Source organism: Myodes glareolus, chromosome 26 (assembly GCF_982192425.1).
Source record: "Myodes glareolus chromosome 26, mMyoGla1.1, whole genome shotgun sequence".
Classification (NCBI taxonomy): Eukaryota; Metazoa; Chordata; class Mammalia; order Rodentia; family Cricetidae; genus Myodes; species Myodes glareolus.
This window is the reverse complement of record NC_142051.1, coordinates 9734622-9743480: the sequence shown is the minus strand read 5'-3', so window position 1 is coordinate 9743480 and position 8859 is coordinate 9734622. Positions and strand designations below refer to the sequence as shown.

The window sequence follows — 8859 nt, the reverse complement described above, 5'->3', positions numbered from 1 at the left end:
TACTTTAAGCTAGCCCACTCCACCCATGTCCTAGTCACAGGCAATGATAGCAAACTATGTAGGTGTTGCCCAGCCTCTCTTGGTCATCCCTTTGGCTTCATTACTTTGCTACTGGGTTTCTCATTCCTTCCAGATCTTCATCTCCTCTTTCCCTGCTCTCACAGTAAAATTGATTTTCTATGTTTCTTCTGTCTACCTCAGAAATCTTTCATTCATTCTCCAGACCTGGCACAAGATTTGAATGAACTAAGTTGACTGTTTCCTTCTGTTTCCAAGTGTGGGAGTCTTCCACAAGGGTCTCCACTACAAAGCCATTGTGGGATTTGGAATATGGCTTCCTATTAGTTTGTTTCAGATCCTGAGCGGAATGGCTTTGTCTTTCTGGTTCCCTTGTCTGTAGAAGGGGATTATAACAATGCAACCATTATAGGATGGTTTTCAGAAGAAAGTAGGTTGAGACTCAGTCTATTGAGAACATTACTGACTGATATTTGTGAAAATTGCCACACATATAAGTAACTGCAATAAGGTAGTCCACCCACTCAACATGACTTCTCTGAATCATGAAGCAAGTTTGATATGTGTCCTAATTTGCAAAGCTAAATAATTTTATCTTTGGGGCTTATAATATTTCAACCCCAAACCTGAAACAGTTGTGTCTCTTTGACTCTTTATCAAAGACCTAGAATGTTCCAGTCTTGGTTCTGAACAGTAATAAAATAAAAATTGGCAATCCAAGCCTCTAATTAACCTGAAAACTTCTTAAAAACTATAAGGACATTGCATTTAAGGGCACATAAAATTTATAGAGACTTAGAAGATGTGTGCTCCATGGGCAAGTTTTCCTCAAGTGTAATGAAAAGCAAGAGTAAAGGGTTGTAAATTCGCTGTAAAAGGAACAAGATAAATAATGCTGAGATTTTTAGCTTGGCTTTTTACCCTGACAGCTTTGCTGTGTGTGTGCTTGGGGCATACATGCAGTGAAAGCTGTTCTCAAGGAGAAAGCTTCAAAACTGTGCATTCTCATTGCATTCTCAATTAGACCCACTCCTTGTCGACTTTCCCTTTCCTCCAAATCAGATGATGTCTGGAGTCTGGATTCCTCTGTCCTGTCATTCTCTGTATTGTCATATTTCTGTTAGGGTCATGTTGACATTCTGTTTTTCCTCCAAGTTCAGATTTTTTCCCCAAAAGTCATAAAAGCCTCTTTCATCTGAAATCTTCTCAATTAGCATTTATTTCTCCTAAGTTATTAATCCTTTCAAATATTCTGTCAAATATCTAAATCTATGAATCTCGTGCTCAATTCTCTTAACTGAGTTTCTATTTCAATCGAAATAGTTTTTACAAACTTCATGCTATTTCCCAAGGCCTTTTACAATTAACTTGAAAGAAACTGAGCCAGTATCAGTTCTGGTTTCATGAAATGGAAGAAAAAACACGTGACTCATAATATACAACGTGAGTTCTGTTTGATGTCACCATAGCCTGATATGATGTCATGAATTTGCTGTCCTTCATACCTATGAGAACAACTTACAAGGAGAGAACCCAGTCTCACCTTCGGGGAAGAGCTTGTATGGACATGACCTGCAGAGTGCAGTGGGAGCTAATACAAAAGGAATAGATGGATTCTTTCAACATACGTCAAGCAAGGTCATTGGCCTCAAAATTACAATGAGTACCAGAATGTCCTTGCATTTTAATGTCAAAGCATTGACAACATTCTGTTGAGATGGAAAGGAGATGCATTAAACAATGATTTCAAATTGTTCTTATGTAATGTAGATGCTTTTCTTATATAGGAATTCGCTGGAACTAAAACAGCCGTTGCATTCTCTTGCCTTACTATCCCCATGCTTCTAATCCATCAGAAGTATGGTTCTCAAGTCAGAACAACTATGCTCCCTGTGGGGCATCTGGCAACATTTGCGGATGTGTCAGCATTTACAATTGGAGGTGGGAAGGGCTGCTGGCATCAGTGGGGTAGAAAATAAAATGGAGCTGGCTAAACACCCTCCAGTGCATAGGATATCTGTCCACAACCAAGCTAGCTCATCCTAAAGGTCACCAGTGTCAATGCTTTGCAATCACGTTGGGTATTTAAAACCAGGAAGCAAGGTCGTTCGCAACCAAGAACTCATGTTATTTCAGAGAACCTGAATGAACTTTAATCGCCTTCCTACAACAAAAGACTGACAGAAATTTCAAAATAGTGTCTCAGAATGCTTTCATCTTTTCTTTGGTATCCTGATGCAGGACTCGGGCAAAGGAGAGGACTCTGATTTTTATAATGTGCTTGAGGTGTTTTATAGCACAAAGAGAGAGAGAGAAACAGCTACCCAAGAGCTCTTGTAAGGGCCCTGCCTGTGTCATCCTTGGGCACTCTTTGCTGCTAGATCCTGCTGCTGACATTCTTAGCCATCATTCCTGGCTTTTATTTAACTTTGAGCATAATCTTTACCCACACTCTTTCACCTGGTACTTCCTGTGAGTTTCCCCCTCCACCCACAAAACACAGTGTGGCAATTTTTGTATGAAGTCTCATCTTTCCCAAATGTCATCGGTTTGCTTTCCAAAACTATTTATATAAGCAAGTAATTTTTTGTTATGGATGAATTTCCTGGGAGTCGGTAGGACCGCTAGTCTCTCTTTGGTGCAGGAAAATTGTCTGAATTTTGTCAATCATGTTTTAAATAAATGCTGATTGGCCAGGCAGGAGGTGTAGGCAGGAAAACCAGATAGGAAGTGGAAATGATGCAAGGAGAGCAGGAGAATTCTGGGAAGGAGGAAGCTGATTCCTCCCACTCCTGCCCAGACCACCGAAGCAGCAGGATGTAAGCTGCCCCACTGAAAAAGGTACTGAGCCACATGGCTAAAATAGATCAGAATAATGGGTTAATTAAGATATGAGCGTTAGCTAATAAGCAGCCTGACCTAATGGGCCAATCAGCTTTATAACTTATAGAGATCTGTGTGTGATTTTTCTCTGGGACTAAACAATTGTGGGGACCTGGTGGAAGGACAGAAACACCCCCAACAAACAGGCCCCCTCATGTTACATCTCTTGCTTCAATGACTCTCAGTTGTCTGCAGACTTGGTGATAATGATTTCCTGCAGCTGTAATTCCTGGTGCTTATGCTAGGGTCTTTTGTAAATTAACATCCTCAGTGGTTCGGATACACTGGGATGCACAGCTAAGGGAGCAAAGGCAGTGATAGCTGAACCTGTGCTTCACAAGGGAAGGAAATCAGCACAGCCAGAAACAAAAGCATTCTGTTTGCAGATGGGAGTCCTTCTAAAACTCACAGCCTGTACAGATGAGGGTTATCTAATTCTATCATTGATTATTCATTGACTCCAGATCCCTTAGAATCAGTATTTCCTTCCTTTCTATATCTATTACATCAGACACAGAAGAACCACACAGAAGAAATATTCATTATGTGAACCAGAATTAAGCTGTTCAGATTACCTTTTGGCTCTAAATTTTTCACAAAATATTGTAAGTTGGATTAACAATTTAAAGGAGCAGTTAAGACTGATTTATTTCTAAACACAGTCTCCCAAATCATTCTTCATAAAAGCTGAGGCATTTCTCTGGCATATTTCTCTTTTCATGGGCATGTAGTCCATTAGACACTTGCTCAGACAACTTGTGTGGTTTCAGCATTGACAAGCTACGTAGTCTGCTGTCCCATTTTGTAAACCCACAGAAAGAGTAGGAAGGAAGCCCCGGATGACTAAAGTCCAAGTGAATGTATATTTGGACACGTTCATGGCCCTGTCAAGGATTTCCAAGACCTTTGAACTATGGAGCAATTGGCAAAGCCATTACCCATATAGTTCAGGCTCAAGAGGAATGGCAAAGCTTTGCTCAGAGTCTCTATTTTCTGGGAGTATTTAACAATTGATCGGTGTGTGCAAACACTAACACCTTCAGCTTCCTCCTCCCAGATGTTTACAGTATGAGACTGCTCATCTCTGTAGAAGACACCTGCGGCCGAGACTAGCCAACCCTTTCTACTGTGATATTCATAATGAACACCCAAGTTTCCAGGTTGCAGTGGCAGCTTTTAGAGAATCCCACCTATCCCAGCTTCACTGTGTCTGTGTGTCTGTCCTTTCTGCATCAGTTCCTCATTGCCCTTAGTCAGGGTTCTGGGACCCAACCCATGTTGGCTACAGATAGAAAATGCATTGTAACTTGGAATCTATTTAAAGAGGAAATACATCAATGCCTTTTTATAATGGATTTAAGTAACAGCTATTTAACTCCAAATTGAATGACTTATTTATAAACAAATATTTACAGATTATTTCCTCTTAGTATTTTTCTGTTAAGAACTGACTGTTATTAATACAAAGATCAACAGTAAGAGCTAATTGCAAGGTTGATATGACCTTCCAAAGTGATCTTGTGACATGGTCATCTGACTCTAGAAAATTTTTTAAAAACATGATTTGTGTAGGTATTTTTTGTCCATGATATTCTTGAATCTTAACAACATAGAAATGGGCATAATGAGTACCAGGTGTTCCTGGAATGCATTGCAAGAGCTGGCCCAAGAGTGAAAAAGCATCTATGAAGGAAGTGGAAATATAAAGCAGCTAAGAAGGATGTCTGATGTACCATGACTTGTGTGTAGAGAGAATTAGCATCCTTGTACAGAAGAAGGCGATAATAATATGTTTCTGACTCCTCAAGAATAGTCTCCTAATTATTCTCCGTCTTCTCTGTGTTTATTTCACTTTTTAATTGAGATATGATTTCACTATGCAGTCCAGGATGGCATGAATACATCATGTAGTCCATACTTAGCCTTGAACTTGCACTCCTCTTTTGTTTGCCTCACAGTGGTTATGATTATATACATCAGAATCTTCTTTTGTGTTTTTTCTGTTAGGTTTTTGAGACAGGGAATACAATGTAGCCATGGTTTAACCTTGAACTTGTTTTGTGACTGAGGATGAAGACTGAGGATGAACTTCTGTTCCTCTTGACTACTCTAGAGTCAAAGCACTATGCTGGTATGAATCAATACTCCTCATAAGAACTGATTTATCATTATAGTAATTTTATATGCAGTAAATCTTTTCATTGTTTTTTGTGGTTCCTTTATTATTAGAACTTTTGATATCTACATGTATTTTTATTGTTTTAATTTTTTGTATTTTTTGAGTGCATTACTATATAATTTCCCCCTTCCTTTCCTTTTCACTACTTCTTGTTCTCCTTCTTGTTCTTTTTGTATAGGTGGGATATTCACTATTGTTTCTTTGTTCCCTCTCTTGAAACTGGAGAAACAGGATTCTTGTAGGTAAGAATACACAGTCAATTCTTTTTGTGACCTGATATTTTCCCCATCAAAATGATGGTCATCCTAAAATCATGAATTCAAATATGACAAGTCACCCTACAGTTTCTCTATGGCAAGAATCTTTGTCAACTATTTTAAGAGCCCTCCCTGCTGGTACCTTTATTTCTTGTTTTTATCTTTGTTTTTATTTTTGTTTTTTTTTTTTTTTGACTGATCATGGTAAATTTTTTTTTTTTTTTGCTAGTCTAAGAAGTTTATTCCAAGCGTGTGGCAGGGTAGATGGTACATGAACTTCCAGGTACATAGTGTGTCCAGTAAGAAATGGCACGAGAGTCCCTGTCCATCTACTCCTTGGTGCCTCCTCACCTCCCCCAAGACTTAATCACCTTCAATTTAATGTGTCCTGTGTTATTTGGTGTCTTTAAAGAAAACAAATCACTTCCCATCTATGAACTCAGTGCAGACCTTTCTGCCCACGGAAAGAGAGCAGACACGTGCTCTCTGCAGGCATGGCCAGAGAGCAGACAGAAGAGGGTAACTATATGTAGCTTTTACTGAGTGGAGGTTTTGAGTGTACAGAGCCCACACGCATGATCCATGGTCCAGGCTGTACAATCCCACACACCCAGCCCTGCTGTGTGCTATGAGCTGCAGCCTCTGACCCACACAGCACAACTCAGTCAGGGAGCGGTCACACAGTGGAGCACAGGATCCTAGGCAGTGCAAAAGGTCGAGGTGGAGCGTGTGGTGGTTCAGGACTACCGGACAACGGACCTCAGTGACTTCTTCAGCAGTCACAGCCAAGACTTGGCCAAATGATCTGAGCAGGAACTAGGGCAGAGAGGAGTGCTGAGTGCCACAGGAACCGTCCTGTTGGTGGGAGGGAGGGCGAGCCACAGTCCTACTAGGCATTGTATGAAGAGGATGACACACTGCCACCATGGCCTGTCCAGTTGGTATGGATAAATTCTCCTGGTTTGGCTAAGAGTTCATAGGTGTGAGCCCCAAAGTAATCCCGCTGAGCCTGGATGAGGTTGGCTGGCAGCACCTCATGTCTGTACCCGTCGTTAGAAGGAGAGGGCGGTAGTGAAGCAGGGCATGGGGATGCCTGCTTGCACCCCAGTGCTGACCACCCGCCGCCAGAAGTCCTGGCAGTTGTCAACAGCTGACTTAAAGAAGTCATCTAGCAGCAGGTTCTGAAGCTCAGGGTTTCGCTCAAATGCATCTTTAATTTTCCCCAGGAACACACTTCTGATGATGCAGCCCCCTCTCCACATGAGGACAATGCCACCATAATTGAGGGTCCAGCCAAACTCAGTGGCTGCCTGTCTGAGCAGCATGAAGCCTTGCGCGTAGGAGATGATCTTGGACGCATAGAGGGCCTTGCGAATGTCCTCCAGGAACGACTCCTTACTGCCGGACAGCTGGACCTTCTGGGGGCCCTTGAGTTTCCTGCTGGCCTGGACTCGCTCCTCCTTCAGAGAGGACAGGCAGCGAGCGAAGACAGCTTCTCCAATGAGGGTGACGGGCATGCCGTAGTCCAGTGCTGAGATGGCGGTCCACTTCCCAGTGCCCTTCTGCCCAGCGCTGTCCCGGATCTTTGGTAACAGCTCTTTGCCATCAGTGTCCAGGAACTTGAGGATATTAGAGGTGATTTCAATCAGGAACGAGTCCAGCTCTGTCTTGTTCCATTCCTCAAATGCCTGGGCCATCTCCTCGTGCCGCATGCCCAGAACGTCCTTCATCAGGTGGTAAGCCTCGCAGATCAGCTGCATGTCGCCGTACTCGATCCCGTTATATACCATCTTCACAAAGTGACCAGCCCCCTCGTCTCCCACCCAGTCACAGCAGGGTTCTCTAGTTCCTACTTTTGCAGCGATGGCTTGGAAGATCGTCTTGATGTGGGGCCAGGCCTCTTTGTTCCCTCCTGGCATGAGTGATGGCCCGTACCGAGCCCCTTCCTCACCACCACTGACTCCACTCCCCACAAACAGGATCCCCTTAGCCTTGAGGTCCCGGCATCTTCTTGTTGTATCACGGTATTCAGAATTTCCTCCATCAATGATGATATCACCAGTGTCCAACAATGGTACCAGTTTCTCGATGAAATCATCAACAGCTTGCCCGGCCTTCACAAGAAGTATGATCCGGCGTGGCTTCCTCAGCTTGGAGACCATCTCCTTCAAGGACTTCGCACCCACCACTTTGGTTCCCTTCGCCTCATTGGCCAAGAAGTCATCAACCTTGGAGACGGTCCTATTGAAAGCACAGACCACAAATCCATGGTCATTCATGTTCAAGATTAAGTTCTGGCCCATGACAGCCAGTCCAATCAGGGCAATGTCAGCTTGGGCCATGGCGGCGGCGGTCAGAGCTGGGGCGACGAGGAAGGAGCACGAAGAACTGATCATGGTAAAATTTGTGTTCTAGTTTCTTTTAGTGGCTCTGATAAAATAGTCTGACCAAAATCAGCTTAATGGAGGGAAGGGCTAATCTGGCTTGCAATTCCAGATTGGAGTTCATCATTTCAGGAAGTCAGAATTGAAGGCGGCAACTTGAAAGCAGGCCTGCTTGCTATTCCACACAGCACCCTATCTGACAAAAGAACTTGCTTAGCATCCAGAGAAGTGTGACAGGAACCATGAATGATGCTGCTTGTTACCCTGCAGGCTGGACCACACTCATTTAGCTTTCTTATAAAATTCGGGACTGCCTGGATAAGGAACGGTTCCACCAGCAGTGGGCTGAGTCTTCTCCACCAATTAACAACTAAGAAGATCTCCTGCAAACAGATCCACAGACCATTGTGTCCTAGATAATTTCTCAAACTCTAGGTTATGTTGAGTTGATAGTTACACCAGGAACCATTTTGATTTCCAGTACGCATTCATATAATTTTGTGATGGCTTTCATAAATAATGGACATAGTCTTCTGCTGCTCTTTGTGCCCTGAGCTACAAGTTCCAAGTACTTGCCTAATTTGCCCATCACTTCCTCAGTGAAGTATCCTATGTTTACTGAAACACCACAGGGTTTCCACAATTCTACAAGTTTCTCAAGAGCTCTTTGCTAACTTGCCAAGTCATTCTGTCATTCTCCACCTGATTCCACTCCTCCACATGCAAAATTTACTAGAGTTTTCCGCACTTGCTGCATTCCTGATCACCACAGTCTGAACTCTCCCATATTTGAAATCTTTCTATGTCCAAATTTAATTCCACCTATTTGTTGAAAGTCTCTGCTATAAATGGGTCTTGTTGAGACCATAAATAATTAAACCTCCCTCAGTACTGCCGTCTTTATAATTAGCACAATGAATTCTTCCACAGGGTTTGTTTCTTCTAACCAGTCATCTGGAGCTCAGTGGACAGCATTCCAATTTTAACCAAAGCATCACCTTTGTGGTAGTTGGACTCTGTTGAACATATGTTTTCTAGAACAGAGATTAAGCATCAAGATTTTCTTCCATCTCCTTGGTTATTTATTAGAATATTTGTTTTTTCTTTATTTATCTTATACCTAAAAAAGTATTTGACC

At 42.5% G+C, this 8859-nt stretch overlaps 1 pseudogene; it reads right to left on the bottom strand.

The window, feature by feature from the left end:
• Positions 1-5975: 5975 nt before the first annotated feature.
• On the bottom strand, positions 5976-7724 carry LOC148117726 (6-phosphogluconate dehydrogenase, decarboxylating pseudogene; annotated as a pseudogene).
• Positions 7725-8859: the final 1135 nt, after the last annotated feature.